Source organism: Ochotona curzoniae, unplaced genomic scaffold (assembly GCF_017591425.1).
Source record: "Ochotona curzoniae isolate NIBS_2020 unplaced genomic scaffold, NIBS_Ocur_1.0 scaffold_4505, whole genome shotgun sequence".
NCBI classification, from domain to species: domain Eukaryota; kingdom Metazoa; phylum Chordata; class Mammalia; order Lagomorpha; family Ochotonidae; genus Ochotona; species Ochotona curzoniae.
The window spans coordinates 27,974,058-27,995,359 of NW_024467118.1; the positions used below are offsets into that span (position 1 = coordinate 27,974,058).

The 21,302-nt window shown below is 36.6% G+C and overlaps 1 long non-coding RNA gene and 1 pseudogene across 1 annotated transcript; both read right to left on the reverse strand.

Moving 5' to 3' along the window:
* Window positions 1-5,000: 5,000 nt before the first annotated feature.
* LOC121146654 lies at window positions 5,001-8,098 on the reverse strand. Its single transcript, XR_005882232.1, has 4 exons — window positions 8,086-8,098; window positions 6,739-6,850; window positions 5,225-5,292; window positions 5,001-5,133 (listed from the first exon to the last, which is right to left on the reverse strand). It is a non-coding gene; the product is annotated as an uncharacterized LOC121146654 (long non-coding RNA).
* A 4,310-nt stretch (window positions 8,099-12,408) lies between these two features.
* On the reverse strand, window positions 12,409-12,482 carry LOC121146905 (annotated as a pseudogene).
* Between the last annotated feature and the right edge of the window lie 8,820 nt (window positions 12,483-21,302).

A 21,302-nucleotide genomic window follows, 5' to 3' on the forward strand; every position in this document is an offset into this window, starting at 1 on the left:
GATCCTGCACCCATGTGGAAGACCTGGAAGAAACTCCTAGCTCCTGGCTTCGAATTGGCTCAGCTCCAGCCATTACTGCCACTTGTGGAGTGAATCAACAGACAGAAGCTTCTCCCATATTGCCTTCTCTCTGTTTATCTTTCTAATAAAAATAAATACACCTTTTAAAAATGAAAAGAAATATTCATAGCATTCTGTAACTTCCTTCTAGAGAAATTATACAAGGATTAAGCCTGGTATTCAAATCTCAGAAAAGCAAGCGTATATCAACCACAAGGAACTGTATGGCACTGAAGACACTCAAATACTATATTTGAAATAAATATAGGACAGAGTAACATGCCAGTACGTAATCTGAAGACATTTATCCCTGGTGTTAAAACTGAATTAGCAAATGGTCTAAAATGGCATGATTTAGCCACAGGTAAGTATCCCAACCTACAATGCCATGGTACACTTAAAGAGCAGAATGTGAAATTTGTAACTGTTTCCAAAGGACTACACTACTACAGTAACATGGGAGAAAATGGTGGGAGGGAAGAATGGACAGGAAGGAATCCCTATACCTACAAAACTGCATCACTGGAAATAACAACAATTAAAAGAAGAAAAGAAGAGACATTTCAGTCCTTACACACATGCTGAGACACACAAAGAAATGTTCAGAGTTGCTCTAGGGTTAAAAACTCAAGTGCGAGCAGATAATCTCAGCACAGGAAAATGCCATTCAATTCAATTCCATTTCACACATTTGTACTGAGCTGCCACTGTAAGCGGGAAAGAGATGTTTAATGTTCTAGGGGTTGGCAATCCAAGGTCCAGGTGATGGCAGGCTTAATTTTTCTCAAGACCTTTTCTTTGGCTTGTACATAGCTATCCCTATTCTGATGTCTTCACATGCTTTTTTCTCTGTGTGTCTATTTTCAGTGTCTCCTCAAGAGGACGTCAGTTGGGCTGGTGTGGTAGCATAGCAAGTTGATCCTCTGCCTGCTGCTCCGCTTCCTATTTGGCTCCCTGATAATGGCCTGGGAAGGCATCAGAGTCAGCCAAAGGCCCTGGGCCCACTACATCCACAAAGGGGACGTAGCAGAAGTCCTAGATCCTGGTTTTGGAGTGGCCCAGCTCTGGTGCTTGCAGCCATTTGGAGTGTGAACAAATGTATGGAAGATCTCTTTCTGTCTCTCCCACTTTCTCTGTAAATCTAAGTTTAAATAAAATAAATAATTTTTTCTTTAAAAAAATAAAGTGTATGCCTGTCATATTGAATTGTGATCAACTCAGATTAAGTATTTTCAAGAAAATATCTCTTTAAATGATCTCTGCTCAATTATAGTAACATTCTGAGGTACCAGGGGTTAAGATTGCAATAATGGAACATTATGAAGATAAAATAAAGCTCATAAAATCTGCTAAGTCTAATCTTAATAAATAATCTAAATAACTTTGAGCTATTTCCTGTTCAGAATCTTTCAAATATCAACTTTTTCCTCTGCTACTCTATATAACTTTTTTCTGAACTTTATGTACTTTTATTTAAGCCAATTATATGATAAATCTCTTGGCAACAAATGATTCATTTCCTTAAATACCCATAAAAGTGTTGCATTGTGCTTTGTGGAAAGCGAATATGTGGAAGTTAAATATCCACTGTCTGCCTTCCTGTGGCTCCTGATGTTTTAAGATTTTTCTGTCTGCTTATTCACTGTCTAGTAATGCAATGTCTTTAGATAAACATTCAATTTCAATGTGGAATGTTATTTATAAAAGAAATGTTCATAGTTATACACTTTACAAAAGAAAGTAGTTCCTGGAAACTAAACTAGTTTAAGTCATCATATTCCACCACCCACCCAGTTAATAAAACACAGTTTCCTGGAAAATGACAAGAACAATGCTAGAGGAAGAGCTTACAATTGCTACCATGAAATTTCTGAGACTGTAACATTGTCCAAAATCTGACTTTCCATTTCAGCATATCAGCCTCATTGTGACCTTTGCACCCTAATATATTTGGTTTTCAATTTACAATGCAGATGTGCAGACACAACTTCAAATGAGAATTTTAAAATTAGTTTACAAATTTTATTCCATGCTAGCTGGGTAGTTGGTGCCTTCCAGGTACTAGTTGTCTTCTGGCAATGTTGAACTTTTAACTAACTATGCCCTGTATAAACAGAAATAGCTAGAGCAGACTTCCCAAATTTACTATTTTTCAGTTTATTTGTTTTATCGAGCTTTCTATGCTTCTTCCAGGCTCCATATAGGGCTTTCACATTTCTCTCTCTTCAAAGCATAATGGGACTGGTATTGAAACAGAAAGTCAATGAAACAGAAAATAGAAACCCCAGAAGGGAGCCCACACATGTACAACCAACTAATCTTTGACCAGAAAACAGAAAACAAGCCAAAGAAAAAAGAAATTGGTCAACACACACTGTTGGGACAATTGAATAGCAGCTTGCAGAGGTAAGAAACAAGTCTCCCCATTTTTAACCTTATGCAAAATATCAGCTGAAATGGAGCAAGAACCTAAATCTGCACTCAGAAACCATCAAACTCTTAGAGGAAAACAAAGCACCACGAGATATAGGCATTGGTAAAACTTCTTAGAAAAGTCACCCAAAGTCCAGGCAGTCAAAGCTAAAATGAACAAATGGGACTACATCAAATTAAGCAGCTTCTGTACAGCAAAGAAACTGATCAACAAAACGAAAAGCAACCAACAGAAGGGAGAACATCTTTACACACTGCACAATTGATAGTGGACTAATATCCAGGATTTATAAAGAGTTTCAGAAATTCAATGATGGCTAAACAACTGTATGAAGAAACACGCAAAAGAAATGAACAGCTGCTTTTCAAAAGATCTAATTAAAATGGCTAATGGACATATAAAAATGCTTAAGTTCCCTATCTGTCAGGGAACTACAAATAAAAACCATGCTGAGGTTCTACCTAACTCCAGTGAGACTGGCCTACATTCAGAACTCTAGCAACCACGCCTGATGGCCTAGATGTGGGGAGAGAGGTATCATAATTCACTGTTGGTGGGAGCACGGGCTAGCACAACGGCTATGGAAGGCAGTATGGAGAACACTAAGAGCACTGAAAATTGCTCTGCTATATGACCCAGCTATGCCACTTCTGGGAACATAGCCAATGGAAATGAAATCTGCATATAAGAAAGTAATCCGTAATCCTCTATTTACAACAGTACAATCTACAATAATGAAAACATGGAAACAACCCAGATGCATGTCAAAAGAGGAATGGATAAATAAACTGAAGTTCATCTGCTCCAAGGAATATGACTGTCATTAAAAAGAACGAAATTCTTTCAACAAAATGATCTCTACTAGACACCATTGTGTTCAATGAAATAAGGCCAATCGCAAAACAACAAATATCATGCATTCTCTCTAATATAAAGCAACCTCTCTGCAAAACACAAGCTCAATAGATATATGGATAAACACATATTTATGCAGAAGATCTGTATAACAGAGGCAAGTGTATCATGAGGTGCAGATACACTGCAGTACATATCTACTTCTAAATAGAAGATGGGCTCCCGCAGAAACTATTCAATACACCTTGAATGTTGGACTCAATAACGTTCTCTATACCTATATTGTTAGGATGCACTTACATAGCAGAATGTTGGATTTGTGACTGTTGTTGAGGGACTAAACTGTTATTACAATATATGGGAAAACAATGGGAGAAGGATGGGTTAGGGGAAGGTGGAAATCCCTTAACCTAAGGAACTGATTCATGTTCAAGTTGGAAGCTAGCAATACCCAAAGCAAATCACATCCTTTCAGTGAATACTATTATGCTAATTAGTACGCTAATTTTTCATGTTTACTAAAATGTGAGAAGGGCAGACAAAATTCACTTCTTAGACTATCATTTCTTTCTTGAGAAATTTTTAAGTAGATTTAATAGTAATCTTTTTTTCCACTACATATCTCTTTCTGTGAAACGATCTTCTCATGAAATCTTTACAAAAGGAACAATTCAGCTCAATCCATAAGCATGAGGGCATGAGGGTGACATGTGTTTCAAAAGTCTATTTAATGCAATATTTAAGATAATTTGATAAAGATGTAAAACAATTCAAAGACACTTTTTAAAATAGTTGTCCAAGAACCCTAACATTTGAAGTAGCTATCTGAGTTATATTTTCCAGTGGAGATAGTAGTAGATTCAGCAATTTACCTGGGCTTTGTGACCTCACCCATAACAGTATGACAAAATCTGTCCAACTGTCATGATTGAGGCTTTCCAATGAATAAAGTGGGAAGAATATATGGATTTTTTCTCACTGAATTGGGCTGTAACCATGTCATATTCTCTGAATTATGTGTTTTGTGAGTGGATGTGATGTTGATCATGTCCAAACATAGGTTCAAATGTTATTCTAGGGAATAGCTCCTACTATCACATGTTGCAACCCTCCGTTATGAGAAAAGCATGTCCTGGTACACTAATCTTTTCAAAATGCTGTAACATTCATCATGATTGGATTGGTGGGATGGACAGCAATTCAGGATTTTGAACTATCAAAACCTCTTGAGAACTTCGTGGCATTGCAAATTTCTATTTTTCTTCCTGTTGTTGACTTTGTACTGTGGCTTTTCATTTAAAGGGATGTATAGTAACTGTGTAATGGAAACTATCATATCCAGATGTGAAGATTCAATGCAGTATGCATCTCTACTTCCAGAACAAAGATAGACTCCCAATGAAACTGTCAACTATATCTTAACAATAGGATGCTGGACTCTCTGCCATTGTCCATGCCCACAATGATGGACATATGACTGTGTATCAAGAAATAATATAGTGGAACTCAGTGGGAGGAAAGGGACTTGGAGTGGGAGTAAGGGAAATCCCAAGGCCTATGGAACTACATCATCAAATGATGACATAATAACAAAATGTAAACAAAAATGCTATAACATAATAACACAGATGAGATAGCTTTAAAAAGAAAAGAACATACTTTTATTTCTCACAGTTCTGGAAGGTAAGAAGTCCAAGATAGCAGTGTTAGTAGGTTCTGTGTCCAGTGAAGAACCGATGATTGGTCCAGCGATGGTTGTTTGTTCACGGAGATTTCATATAAATCTAGCAAAACACAATTAACAAACTCATTAATCGGTCTGATCAAATTCCTAAGAGCAATCTGTTATCCCCCAAACAGCGAACAGTAACTTACATAATGTGCTGCGATCTCAGAGTGATGTGGATACTTGGAATTTTTTTGCTGTACTTCTTCATGATACACTGCCAAATAATATAATTCATCCTGCAGGTTTGCCCCAGAAAAAAAGACTTTCTCCTGAATCCATTATCATTTACTTTGTCTCATAAACTAGAAAAGTCAATCACTGTAATACTTTAGACTCCAAATTTTTCCTCTAAGTCTTATTTGTACCTAGCTGATTTTTTAAACCATTTCTTGGGTCCTTTTCTTTATGTTTGATTAATATAAAGAAAAATAGGTTTCTTTACATTAACAATTTCAAGAAGGCACTCACACTTTCCCCACTCCCCTCCTCCTCAATATAACTTCTCCTTTCCTTTCTCTTCATTAGTTTTCCAAGACATAATTTTAATTCACTTTTTCATAATATTCATATCACTAGTAACAGTTCTCAACAAGTTAAACTAGGAAAAGCCACAGTTCCATTGGAGTATGAACATGGACTAAAAGCTGACCATTTCACTCCTTTACATTTTTTTTGTATTCTATAATAGCTGCTCCATATCAGAGAAAAAGATACAATAGCTTTTTAAGACTGGCTCATTTTACTAAGCATAATGGTTTCTAGTTGCATCTATTTTGTTTGAAAAGCTAGGATTTCATTTTTTTTGTGTGACCCAGGAGTATAATTAGCAAATCTTTAAAACCAGGGAATCATTATGAAAAATAAAGCCTAATCATTTTTAGAGCTTAGAATAGGAATTGTTACTGAAAGTACAATACATGATATTTATCTTCAATTCAGTCACTCAGTATCCAGATTCCTAAAATTTCTAAAGTCACATAATTTGCGCAAAATACATAGAATGCTGGCGCAGTCCTCAATCTCACTGTCATTTGCAAGCACAAGCAAGTTTAAAGAAGGTAGGTGCTTTGCTCATATTCACAGCCTCTCAATTTAAACACTGAAAATACAACAGGAATTTCCGTCCCCAGTCAATTCGTTGATACTAAGACATGCTGTACACTATAATAATGTAAATACTTAAGCCAGCAAAGTATCATCCCAATCAATTAAAAGCCCCAACATAACATCAACAACCATTTACAACCTTATGCCACTAATTGACATGGTATTGATTAACAGTATGTTAATAGGAAAATGCAGGTTCTTAACTACATCCTGTGACTTCTTCATAGACACTTCAATTTTTGGTTTATATTCAACAGGATTCCATACACCTCAAAATGGCTATAGATTACTATTCAGCTGTCTCGATGGTCTCACCAGGAAATCGTTGAACCCACTAGGATGATAAGACACTGGACTTTATGCTTGGTAAATACTTCCAAGGAAAGAACCTCAAATGAATTTGAACTGTGGTAATGCAGCAAAATGGAGAAATCCACCATGGGGAGAGGGTTCGGGGAGGGGTGAGAGGAATCCCAGTGCCCATAACACTGTGTCACATAATGCAATGCAATTAATAACAAAAAAATGGAAGAAAAAGAAATAATGTAAATACTTAGCATCCAGGCTGTTTTATTTGAACACTGATGGGCAGGTAGAATTTGTGAGTATTGAGCAATCTTCCCATTTTCACAGGCATCACTGAAGCACATTAAGGCTTGGTTTATCTATGGATATGAAAATTTAAAGCTGTTTATTAGGGACATTTCACAAAACTTCATTCTCTGTTCTTAAAGTGCTTCCTATCTTGTTCTAAACATGCCTAGGTGATCACATGCCTACCACCAGCAAACACAGGACTGAAAAGTATAGTTCATATATTCAAATATATTCAGAAAAAAGTGCCTCGAAACTTATTTTTAGAACTTTATCACCACTTTCACACACACTTCTATCATTAAAAATATGTAGCCCTCTCAAGGCAATTAAAAAATAGTATCTAGATAACTATATACACCAAGTCCTGTATTACATATGAAAATTCCAAAATTAAATATGACAAGGCAGCTGTTTTCAAAGGGCTCACATTATAGATACCATTGATTTAGGAGATAATTTGGCTTTTCTCTGTTAAATCATATAATCTGAAGTTCCAGTAATGTGTAGCTTTACTCAGATTATAACGTGTTTCTTTCCCTGGAAAGAAGATACATCTAATTTTTTTTATTATTATAAAACTTCTGAGTTGGTGCCAGTGTTTTTGCACTACAGCTTCAATTATTGCTTACAAAGCCAGCATCCCATATTGGACACATGGTTTGAGACTTGACTGCTCTACTTTCCATCCAACTCCATGTTAACATGTCTGGGAAAGCAGCAGGAAACGGCACAAGAACTTAGACTCTTGCCCCAGCATGGGAGACCTGGTGGCAATTCCAGGGTTCTACCTTCAGATTGGCACAGCCGTTACAACCATTTGTAAAGTGAAACAGCAGGTAAAAGATTCTCTCTGTCTTTGTCTCTCTCCTATATCCCCTTAAAATAAAATGTCAAGAAAATATTTTCATTTATTGAACCATGTCAAAGCTTGTTCTGTCACAAGATTTGACACTGGTTGACACGGGCTGCATCTTTATTTTGCTTTAAAAAGCTGAACATGGCTTTCTTGCAAAATGAGCTGAAATGTTATATTAGCATCCCTTTAAAAGCTTCCCCTTTCCATCTGTGTTGATAAGAATTCAAATATGTCCACTAAAGACGTTTTTACATTATCTTTGAAAAGTATGAGCCAAGTTTCATTTAGCAGGCAATTATTTTGAGTGAATGGAATATGTGACTTTTTACTTAATTTATTCAAGTTAAAATTAATCCACGACAAACAATTGCTTTAGGAACTGTAACAACACAGGAGCTAATGACACCACACTTCCCTTCCCCACATGCTGGCACAGTGATACTTGACTTGTACTGTCATCCTCTGGAATAGAAGAGCAGATATTTCAATGGAACAGTCTGTTCCCTTCTTATAAAATATGCCTTATTTTCTCATAGGAATCTCCAGAATGATAGCAGACAGCAGGACTGAAGTAATTCATGGCTGTAAATTTAAGAAAATGATAAAAGAAGACACATTTCAGAATGCCAGCTTGGTGATTCATGTCTGTTACTTAATTTAAGACGTGGCCCACAATTTGCCTTTAAAAAAGCTTCCCTTCTATACCTTTCTGCGAGTAAGATGATCTTACAGTTTGTTGTTTAAGAAGAACACTGTTGAGTCAAACTGTGCTATAAATAATAGAGTTGAGACAAAATGTATAAACCAACAGCAAAACTAGGTTCGATGGGCAGGCTATCCAGGAGGCAAAACTTCCTTCAACACATTAGGGTTTTGAGTTTCCCCAAGTTTTTCTTAACTATCATATGGTACATGCTACTGGGTATATTATACATCTTTGTAATTATTATGCAACCTTGATTGAATTTATAATATCCTTTGAGTAGAGAGGATGTCTTTTGTTTATCTGCTTCTCTGGATCCTGACACAAACCCTACATTTGCCACACAATGACTAGGAATATTTGAACAGAATTTACTTAATTCATGTTTTTAGAAGGAACCTGTATGAGTCAAGGATCTCCAGGTAAATGAAATCACAACTGGTCCGATGAGATTATGTAAACCTAAAAGTCTGGTTTGCAGTATGCTGGTTTATGCTGGTTGGAGATTAGGGAGAGCAGGTATGTAATCACAGTATGACAGCTTGCAAAATCAACATCCAAGAAGAGTTGCTTTTCTTCGAAGCTCAAGCACTATCTCACAAAATCACGCACAGTAAATCCCCTTCTTCTTAGAAAAGGATCAACTTCCTTATTTTGTTGAGGTCTTTCATTGGTAACTACCCAAATACTTAGCTCACATTTAACTTTGTAAATACTATAGTTTGTGTGTGTGTGTGTGTGTAAATGTTTGTTCATACATGAAGAATTGAGTTTTTGAAATCAAGCAACGACTTAAAAAACTCAAGCACAATAAGCTCCTTCCTATTTAGAAAAATAACAGCCAGATAGAAAAAAAATTAATAAATAAATATATATATATATATATATATATATGTAGAGAGAGAGAGCAGGAGTTTAGCCTACTACTTAAGACACTCATGTCCCATTTTGGAATCCCTCAGTTTGATTCCAAGGTCTCGCTCCAACACCAGCTTACAAGCAATGGTGATTGCGTAGGTAATCTGGTTCCTGCCACCCTAATGGGAGATCTGAATTTGTTCCTGGGTCACAGCCCTGGCCCGGCTGAAGATATTGTGGGCCTTGGGGACTGAACGAGAAGATGGCAGTTACCTCCCTTTTATGTTTTTCTCTCGGCCTCTCATTCTCAAAACCTTTTTTAGGTGGGAAAATGTAGCTGAAGATAAGAAACAGAAACAAAAACCTCTCAGACATATTAGTAGGAATTTATCTCCTCTAAGATAGACATTAAACTACTTATCTTCAAATGAAGATACTAAACCTGTGGAATTGCAATATAACCTCATCACAAAATGGGGGAACATTGAAAGGTACAATAGCACTCAAAAATCATGCAATCACAGAGAAAGAGAGCAATGTATTACCAAAAGATGCTAAAAACGAGACTCCAGGGGCCCAATTTAATCAAAGACCAAGTATTGTTACAACTATACATTTGTTACAGCTTGGTAGGTTTATATTTATATTTCAAAGTACCTTAAAGGATCTTTAGAAATGATAACTAAGGAAAAATTCAGACAACAGCTCATCAATTTTCAAATGTCTACCATTATTTTTATTTTCTTTTAATGACACATAGAAATGTGCTAATTAAGATCAGCGAATGCGTAGTTAACATTCGTGTTCCTTGTCATATATCTTCATTTTCAGAATTGGTAGCATTTCTTTTTAATTAATTTGCTTTAATTAACCCCAATCAAAATGTATCTCAGCTGTCTATCAAAACGTCAAAAATCAGAAAGACTTAGGATAAAATTGTAGCTCTTACATTTTTTATCTTAAGGAAATATTTTTGTGATAACATAGTACATAGTTTCAAAGTGCTGTCAGTATTAAAGCAATACAAGGTAGTTAGTGGAATGATTATAATTTCATACATGTGAGCAGCAGCCACTTTCATTGGAATATTCAGCACCTAATTCAGTAAGAAGCAATATGACAGCTCCACATCCTTTCAGGGTGTCTTAATTCTTTTCCTCCCACCTTATTCACCTTGTTGGCATTTTCCTTACTTTTTCTTTGTTCTTTGAATTATTTTGTTTTTCTTGGAAAGTCAAATTTACACTGACCCAAAGAACTAAAATAATTAGAAGGAGCTTCTTCCCAAAGCTTTGGGCCACTCTCCACTTTCCTCTGTAGCTAGAAGGGACATGGAACAACCAGGACATGAACTGGCACCATTAAGTCTCCAGGTGCTCGCCAGGCAGAGGACTGCTCATGAAGACATCATGTTGGGCCCTCATTTGCCTTATGTTCTAACCCTGTCAAAGGAAAAAAAATGGAAAGAAAAACTCCTTCTGAGAAAGTTAAAACTTCCCATTCTACTATGTTGCTAAAGAGCAAGAAGAAAATCTAAACACATATACAGAACAATAGCTTTGGTAGACACATAGAAAGGTTCAACAGAAAGAAAAGATAATTAGATGGAAAATCATGGTTGTCCTAATATTTGAGATTGATTCTGTCCTCAACTGGGAGCTAAATATCTTTAAAGCATTACCTAACCCTCCCAATATTACAAGCTCTCTTTACATTTAATTTTTTTTTTTTGGAATAAGGTACAGAACCTTTCTACTAAAAAATAAACAAAACAAATTGGACTTTCTATAAATAATGGTTTGACAAAGCCCCTTTGCATCCCCCAACACAAAAATATCATTATCTATGTGACAAATACAATCTTGTTTTGTCATATTTTGTTGTTTTTAGGTGTTAGAATATAATTGAATTCTTTTTGAAGGCAAGAATAAATGTAACAGAGTATTTGTTAACCTATTAACTAGCAATAGTGCTTCTTATAGTCATCTCAACTTCAGAGTCGTGGTTTCTCCATGTACATAATGTAACACTGTGACACTATTTTCCGTGTGTGTATACACATACGTAAAAGTCATATATATGACTATATCTAAAAAGTCATATATATGACTTTTATATGCACTTATATAATATGTAATATATTATATACACATATATGTATATACACATATATAATATGTGTGTATACATGTGTGCATATAATCATAATATATGTATATACATATATAATATGTGTGCATGTATATGTTTGTATATATATACATATACAAAAGTCATGTATATATGACTGATCATAGCAGTCTAGGCTTTAGCAGCATAAGGATGGATAAACAGGTTTTGGTTTCAGAAGCTTTAGTTGATCTACTGTAACACAGCACTCTCTTTAGCCCAGTGTTAGAATGCACAATTGCTAACTTTGTTATAAAGCCCTCTGCAGTGCCATTCCAATAGAACAGAGAACTGTTTTTAATAGAAAGTAAATTCTATGTGTATTTCAATCCTGAAAAATGATGATCATCAGATAATAAACTGATCAATATATTTTAACCTTTACTTTATAATTAGGTTAGGCAATTCTTTTTATGCCTAATTTCTTAAAAAATGTAACTTCACTTGAAGCTACACCCAAGTCAATACTTTGTTGTTTGTCTAGTTTCTAACTTTGAAAGTGGATTAATATAACCCTTTCCTTATGGTAAGACATTGCCATTGCCACTATTTAAGATAGAAATTTATTGTATAGTTCTTACAAGGATGGTAGAAAATGAAATTGGTCTTGCTTTGGCCCTGGAGATGCTTTCTAGTGATAATTTTTTAATATATTCCTGTGATACTTAGCTGTCAAAAACATTTTCTCAAAAACTAAGGGCAAGGGAAACGATGAGTCATTAGGAAATGACTGTTTCATCTTCATTTTTCCACACTGACTTGCGAAGTGGCAAGCTCCCTTGCTGCACACCAACCTCCCTGGTGCGAGATTCCAGGACCTGACAGATCCTCTTCCAAGGAATGAACTCTTCAAAGCACCTGGCAAACAAAATAATTCATCTCCACAACACTTTTGCGAAGTAGGTACACATTACTGTCAGCATGATGAAATGAAAAGTACCCTGAAAATAGAAAAGTTGCCTACGGTTATAAATAAAATTATTATTTGAAGTAGAGATATGTTCTACTTTCTCATTCTAAGATTTCACCAGGTCCCTCCAATCCTTGCATAGGGGCCATGCTATTCTTCTCTGTATCGTTCCACTTTTAGTATACGTGCTGCCAAAGCGAGCACCCTCCAATCCTAACAAGAACTTAGATCAACGTTGGGACAATGTTCTACCAAATCAGCAATATGTTGAAAATATAATTTATATTTTGGGGGGTAACACTTTAAGATATGAAAAATTCAATCATCATAATGAAAAACTGCCTTTAAAGATATGAATCTTATTTTAACTTATGCTGGTAGTAACTAAATGATTTCATCTTCGAATAGGAGATCAGAAGATTTCCACCCATCAAGAAAATAAATCTCTTTAATAGTTAGCAGACCTGCACTTAAAAATCCCATTTGTAAATGAACAGTATTGCATTTCTGCCACAGTACATGCACAAACTTTAAGCAAGTACAATGGATATTCACCGAGGAAATATTCGGTAAAGCTTAAAAATGAAATAAGCATCTCTATTTGCATTTATTGAACACAGAGTCCTTGTTAAGAACTGAATGTGTCAAGGAATTAATCACGAGCTCATGGGAATGAGCTCAGGCAATATTCCTATTAATATTCACTTATAAATAGCTGCAGCTGTACTGGCTAATAAAATCCCTAAATGACAGGCAGGTTATTCTTCCTGCAGTCCCAGTATCCCCCAGCATGCTCTTGTAACTCCCATGTTAAAGAGCTCTACAACACAGAGCTCTGCCCTGACACTTGTCACAGAATTGGCAGAATTTGCGCTCATCATGTCCACCTGATAAACAGCCTTTAGTGAGCTGAACTCATGTTGCTGGTCTGCTAATTGGCCAGTTAGATTCATTTCTTGTTGCTGAGCCTCTAAACAAATTAAGGTTAATTGGAATCAGGAATGGATCAACAACCTCAATACTCAATCTGTTGAGCATTTCTCTCTTCAACTCATTACTTTTCTGTCTTTTTTTTTTCTTGGTTCATTTTACTTTCTTGCAAAACACTATTTTACTTTCTTCCTTCTGTCTGTCTCTATTGCCATTATACATTGTTGCAAAATTTTAAAAAATATTGACAGATAAGTGGCAAAATCACAACACGCTTCAATGAACAGAATCAACATTTCTAATAATATACAACTTGCGGGTTTTTTTTTGGGGGGGGAGCTTTTCCAATATCTATCCACTTAACCTCTCAGGAAGAATCATTTTGTTATTTGAGTCCTCTTTTAATGTAGAGAGTAGACTTAGAGAGCATCTCAATATATTCAATTGATAGAGCTTTCCATTGAAGATGAAAGTAAATCTACTTTATCTTTTGTAGTAAAGGAATCCTAAGTGATATAAGACATGTTTTCAGACTCACAATGTCACTGTTCTCAGTTGTGAATTGGGAACTCAGTGGTTGCAGGGACCCACATCACCACCATGGCTACTTCACAGGGTCTACCATTGGCAGGAAACTAGAATCAAGAGGTAGAGTGTCAATAAGGATTGAATCCAGGTATCCTGATTTGAATACAATTTGTAGATATAATAATTGGCATCTTAATCATAAAGCCAAATGCCCAACTCAGGAAAGTGATTTTTGATCCCTGCTACTAAGTGAATCATTAAACTTGCTAAATCAACTATCATTCTCTAATGACAAATCCAGTAAACATGTAACAACAAATTTAAGGTAACTTTTAATGGTTGTTACACCTCATTCATAATTATATTTATCTTGCCAAAATATTTAATCTGTGCTTACAAATTCTTAGAAGTCAGTTAGCTGAAAGATTTCCCAATGTAGATGCAAAAAACTGTACAGCAATGTTCTACAGGAATTAGACTATAATCATTTCAGTCTTCAGTTCTTGGGATGGCTGGGTGGGAGTTGGAATGACTGCAGAGCTGTGTTCATGTACGTATGAAAAGAAAAGATTGGCAAAATCTTTTTTAACAAACAGAAATAATTCTTAAATATGTCCCTTAAATATGTCCCTTAAATAGGCATTATCCATTAAAAATAGCAAGCCTTAAACTCTCCTAATTATTCATATGTTATGTCTAACAGTGAATTGATATTTCTATTTCAAATCAAATTTCACAAAATGAATGGCCATAATAGTTATTGATATAATAAATAATTATAAAATAGGAAAACATAGCCTAGATAGGTATTATTCATTGAAATATCTTAATCATGCTATACAACTAAGTTAATTTTTAAAATTCTGATTTGAAAGGTAGGAGGAGTTCTCAAGAAATAACTTAAGAAATTAGTTCGACTATTCTGCATGTATCTTTTAAGGTTAAATTAGTACTATTTAAGAAATTCAAAACATGTTCCTTTGAGTGTTTTACAAACCCCTATGATCTTGAGCAAATTATATTTAACTACTCCCAATATTCTTTACTCAACTAAAACATAATAAACACATTTACCTCATTGGAAGCTAAGAAGATTAAATAACTTAGTGCTATTCTTAGCACATAGTAGTTTCTCAATCAAGATTAAACATTATTACATTTTTTTGTGTTTTCCAAAAGTTACAGGTATTCTAAATTATTTCTTAAAAGGTAAATTGCTTAGACATATGTTAATTTTCTAGGTAATCCTGAAGAGAAAATCTGCAAATGTGAATTTTGGCAAGATTGTCATAACCAGTGTGTGACATTTCTGAAACACTATTTCCAAGGAAGAGAATTACTTTTGTTTGTATTAAATGGTATTTTAAATATTGTAAGCAATGCTAAGCAGTAAAACTATTCAAACCAGATTGTCATTGCACTGAGCACATCACCAGATTAATTCAAGATTTCTGTTAGAGAAGCTCCAGTGGGAGAACTCAACTGGCTAATCCTGTACCTTGCAGGGTTTGCCTCCCATATGGGTACCGGTTCATGTCCTAGATGCTCTACTTCCCATCATTTCCCTGTTTATGGGCTGGTAAAGTAGAGGAGGATGGCCCAAAACCTTGGGATCCTGCACCTATGCGGGAGACCCAGAAGACTCTCCTAGCTTTGAGCTTCAGATTGGTTCAGCTCTGGTTGCTGTAGCCATTTGTGCAGTAAGCCAGTGGCTGAAAGATCTTTCTCTCCATCTCACCTTTTTGGTAAGATAAATCTGCCTTTCCAGTAAAAACAAATAAATTTTTAAAATCTGTCACATGCGTTGGAGAGCTCATTACATTGCTGTATCTATTGCACCTGTTCTGTGGAGAACATCACCATGCACCTAACACTCTCTTCAGGAACCCTGGAGTTTTCCTCAGATTAATCTATTCTGACTGTTATGGTCCCTGTTCTTCACCAACTCATATCAAATATATTTTGTCATTAATTCAAGCAATTTTAATTGAACACTAACATTCTTCTATTTCAGTAAAGTTCATCAGAATGGACCAGCAGGATGACTCAGCAGCTCAATCCTCACCTCGCATGGTCCGGAATCCCATATGGGTGCCAGCTCGTGATCCAGATGCTCCACTTCCCATCCAGCTCCCTGACTATGGCCTGGGAAACAGTAGAGGATGGCCCAAAGCTTTGGAAACCTGAACCCGTAAAGGAGACCTGGAGGAAGCTCATGGCTTCTAACTTCAGACAGGTTCAGTTTATCCTCTTGAGGTCACTTGCGGAGTGAACCAGCCAACAAAAGAACATTCTCTATATCTCCTCCTCTCTGTAAATCTGTCTTACCAAGAAAAACAAATAAATCTTTAAAAAAGAGGTTCACCAGACCTCCTGTAATAAGTCTTTTCACTATAGTGCTTCTTATCTTTCATCCAATAAATGCATGCCACTTCTTTCATAACTCAGATGCTGACTCAATTTCTTATTCAAAAGTCTGATATGCCTGTCTTTTTTAGAGGTAATGGTTTCTGGAATTAATTTATGAAATCAGTTTTAGTACTCTCCCCTTATATTTTAATATTGAATTTTAATGAATTCATATTACTTAAGCTAGATAAAGTATGTGCCTCTGAGAGTGAAGTAGAGCCTGTGATCCCAAGCAAGTGGTTTTAACTCCTCTTAGTATTTTCCTTCATCTTTCACAATTCAAAATATGTCATTCTTTAGTATCATAGGATATGCTATAACAAAATAGCCATTGTAAGTTGAGCTATATAGGCAAGAACTGGATTCATCATATTCATGTAGTATCTGGACCCATTAAAACCAAAGCTGAAACACAGAGATTGCTGATAGAACCTTGACTCTGATTGCAAAAGAAAGTTCTTGAGTATTTTGTAAACTGTAATTTTATTCATGGGTTTCTTTAGATACTCTGGGCAGCACATTGTATTACAATATAGTTGCATCTAATGTAGAGATTATGTAAATTCTTTGGGAGTATTCTGTAATTAATATTCACAAGAAGACTAGGAAATAAAGACTAAGAAGTCTTCAATCTGAACCATAGTTTCTCAGCCTCAGTATTATCTGCATTGAGGATAGATCATCTTTCTTGTTTGTGAGAGATGATATTCTGTGACATTACAGAATATGTAGCTATGTCAGTGGCCTGAGCCCACCAAATGGCAGTAGCACCTCCAATTATTGATAATCAAACATAACAATAGAGAACCACTGGTCTAGATGCGGCTAGTGCTCCAGAGTCTTACAGAGTCATTTTCATGAGTATTCAAATAAATGTCTTTAGATCCCATCTAATTAATATAATTGTTCCTAATTCCATCCAAGCTACAGCCTAAGTGCCCACTATTATTTGGCTTCACCACAGCTGCCATGCTGCTTGATACTAATCCTTTTTCTTCAACCATGTGAAAATATTACAAATCTAAGGTTTAGGTGTTTGACAACTTCTATAAAATGCTGATAGAAATCAGAGAAAATTTACCAAAGTCAAGAAATAAGTTTTACATCCAATATTAGTCATCATGGAATATTCCTTCCATTTCCTATGCCCCACCACTAGACCCTCTTCACATTTTTTTCTTCTCTCATTTTCCTTCATCTTCACTCATTTTTACCATTTTCAGAAACTCAAAATATCATATTACCACATAGAAAAACTATGCTTAGCTGTTTTTCACACTCACTCTTGTAGCATCATACCACATTCAACCCAAAATGTCTCATTTCTTAGTACTAGTGTGTTTTTCTTTATCTTAGAACTCATTGACCAGAAGATAAAGTATGATTTTCCTTATGTATTTTAGTAGTACTTTTCCCCATGGACTACTCTGTTTTCTTCTCATGTAGTCTCATTTTAAATATGACCTACCAAAAGGTCTTCCTAATGCCCTGAATTAGTAATACAGTAACTCTCCAACTTGAATATTCTGTCTTGGAGCAGCCAGCTCCCTTTTCATTGCTTCTATCAGAGTCTGTAACTACACATGCACTTCTGTGCCTCACTCTTTATTCTCGTGTTTTTATTCATCTCTACATTCTATAAGGATATGTTCACATATGTTTTTTTTTCATAATTATGCCAAGTGTCCAACGCTTAGTAAAGTGTGTTTTTTTAATGAAAAGTGAATAAATGAATGTTGCAAAAGTCTGCGTTGGGAAAGAAAGAGAAGTAAAAAATACATCTGATGACCAAGTACAGTTTTGGTGACAGAATTTTAGGATTGAGAATATTAATGAAACGTGCATATTTCTAAAGCAACAAAGCAGAAAAGATGAAACAGTCATCCAATGGAAGTTCAGCCAAGAGCAGGTTCAGCACCAACCCTTAACAACAGTGAAAGTGAATGCATGTCAATGAATCACTGGATTTGGGAGATCCTTTTTAGTTTAAGGAGATGTATACACGACATGTTGATAATCACCTATTTGAAGAGGCAATGATATATAATTCTCTAAGATTCATAAATGATCAGGTATAAACGCTAACTGGGTACTTCATAGAACGTCTCTGAAATCAGAAATTAAAAGTGCTTAAACAGTTTTGATGACCAAAATCAAAAACAAAGAAAAAGAAACCAAGTGAGTCAGGGGCAGCTTCAGAAAATTCTCACAATGGGAATTAGGCTTCCCAGAAGCTCCTGGGTTGCCCTGGGCCAAAGGAGATGGCAGATAAATATGCAAAATGGCTTCTGTTCCAACAGCTCTGCAGTGCCACTTTGATGCAGGCTTATTTCTGCTAGTTCCACGGTCATAAATAAATTCATCAAAGCTAAGCTCCTTTCAAAAGGAGCATTTCATTTCAACACCAAAAATAATGTCCTCACTAAAGATAGCTTTTCCTTCAGGTGTTCCCACTTATGTACTCTCAGAAACCCAGACACAACTGACACACCAAAACACCTTAACCCAACAGCAGCTAAATTGTTCCCACTCTGTTTATTCTTAGAAACAAAGACGGTTGGACGTGACAAGGGATTTTAGTGACTTTAAATTTTTGTGATTGCTTTATACAGGCACAAACATGCCTTATCTTTAGGAATAGCTAAGGACCATCCGTTCAGATTTTCAGAACCAAGGTCCCAAACAAGGAACCCATATTTTAGAATAAGGACCCCAGCTTCCACACTTCCCCAGGGTATCTTCCTTAACGCAATCTTCACTTCTCACAAAGCAGGCAGAGCAACATATGGCTGGCCTTGATTTAACTGTTGTTCTCTGTACATCATTTAACTCTCCGTGGTAACTAGTGCTGTAATAGAGATGGGGCACTGGAATTAAGAGAGATTTATTGGCTGATTGTATCTCCGGGCCGTAGGGCCCAGGACAATCAGATCCAAACTCTGACAGGTCAGACAAGAATTCAGAGTCATTTGTGGGTTTATGTGGGACTTATTCATAGTGGTAGTGAGGCACAGAGAAGAAATCGCCACTTGGGCTCAACAACACTGGGGCCACAGGAGATACCTGTTTTTATGTTCGTGATGGCAGTCAGGCACACCCATAGATATCTACAGGTAGCTACACACAGGCAGTATCACGTGTCCACAGCCATATACTGATAACCGTGCCTAGTCATGTCTACAAATTGCATATATAGGTTTGCTGACCAAAGTGGTCAAAACCAATCCATTTTATAACAGACTTGTGCACTGCTACATGAACAGGTGGACCTGTTGGTTATTGTACAGAAAGATACGGGAACACAGAGAAAGGCAGGCATGAACGCAAACACCATCTTTGCAACTCATCTCCTTAACACTGACAGCCACACAGTTCTTATGTCAGTAGAACAAAGATGTGAATAATCCTTTGAATAATGACCCATACTACCCCTACTAACTAATCAGAAAGCTAAAATAAGTAGTATTTCAGCGCCCAGCACATAGTCTCGTGGCTAAAGTCCCAGCTTTGCATGCGCCAGGATCTGATATGAGCTCCAGTTCTAATACTAGCTGCTCCACTTCCCTTCCAGCTTCCCACCCGTGGCCTAGCAAGGCAGTCGAGGACAGCCTAAAGCCTTGGGACTCTGACCCACATGGGAGACCCAGAAGAAGCTCCTGGTTTCCTCAAATTTCATGATACAAGGATCAGTGCAGTGGCTGAACAGATCACTCTTCCACTTTCAAGCACCAGCATCCCTTATGGGTGCCAGTTTGTCCTAGCTGCTCCACTTCCCATCCAGATCTTTCCTTATGATCTAGAAGAGCGGTGGAGAATGATCCAAGTCCTTGTGACCCTGCACCAACATAAGAGGCTCAGAGTAAGCTCCTGACTCCTGGTTTCAGATTGCTTTAGCTCCAGTCTTGTTGTCGACCTGCAGTAGCAGTTGACCTCCTCATGTAGAATGGCAGAACTGAATCTTTTCTCTACCCTCTACCCCTGGCTCCAAATTACAAAGCACTTGACTTTTATGTGTTAGTAGAGTTCTGTTTAGGTGAGGGTTTCTCTCTATCTTTCGCATGGAGTCTCAACACACTGTACTGGTCAAGAAGGTCAGCATGGGGCAATCTTCTCAAAGTACGGCAAAATAGTGGACTGTTCAGTTCATACGAGCTTTGCCTTCCTTCAACAGGTTAATGAGAGAAATGCTTGAGCTGTCAAAGCAGAATGACTGTTGAACAGGCTTTAGATGTTAATCTGGCAGCAGAGTCAAACATGAACAGAGGAAATGCAAGTGGGAAACGATCGGCAATGGAAACATACGGCCCCTCCTCTGACTTAGACCGTGACTTCCACGTGATTCCGACAACCACGTGCAGTCACACAGCACGTGTTCATGCTTCTCCTCCTACTGCTCGGGTTACTTGTAATGTCCTCTAAATCCCAGTATTTATAGCAAACATCTCAAGGAGAGGAAATGGTGGCGTCAAGTTCTCCCAGCCAACAGTGAAGTTCTTCCAAATCCAGAAAGGCTTCAGGAGCTGACCTTCAGACCATGAAGAAGGGGGTGACCCAGGTAACTCACAAAGTGAATTCTCTGCTGGAAAACCCAAGGAAAAAACAAAAAGGAAGAGAACAGACAAGCAGCTGGAGTTGATAAAGTATAATGAAAAACACACTTAGGAAGTAGAGGATGACAGACGCACCAAGTGTCAATGGTGGGAATGGCACAATCACTTAGGGAGGGAAAGTCTTCTTCCATTACTCAGTGTGTGTGTGTGTGTGTGTGTGTGTGTGTGTGTGTGTGTGTGTGTGTGTGTGTGTGTGCGCGCGCGCGCACGCGCCCTCAGGAGCTTATCCTTTATTGTGAGGTAATACCAAAGATTTCATCTTCCACTTATTTGTCTAATGAAAATCTAAATTATTCATTTAAATTCTAAACTAAAAGCATTAACTTTACAATTCAAATGATCATATGAAAATATATTCAGCAAGCAAATTACCAAAGGTATTAGTCTTCTGTTACTATAATTAAAATTGTAATAAAAATTAATAATAATAAAACGAAATAGCCTAACTTCATAAAGAAGAGAGGTTTATTTGGGCTCCTAATTTTAGAAGCTCATGATCTAGGACCTTCATCTGGCATAGTCCTCTGGCGGACAAAATCCCCAAGTC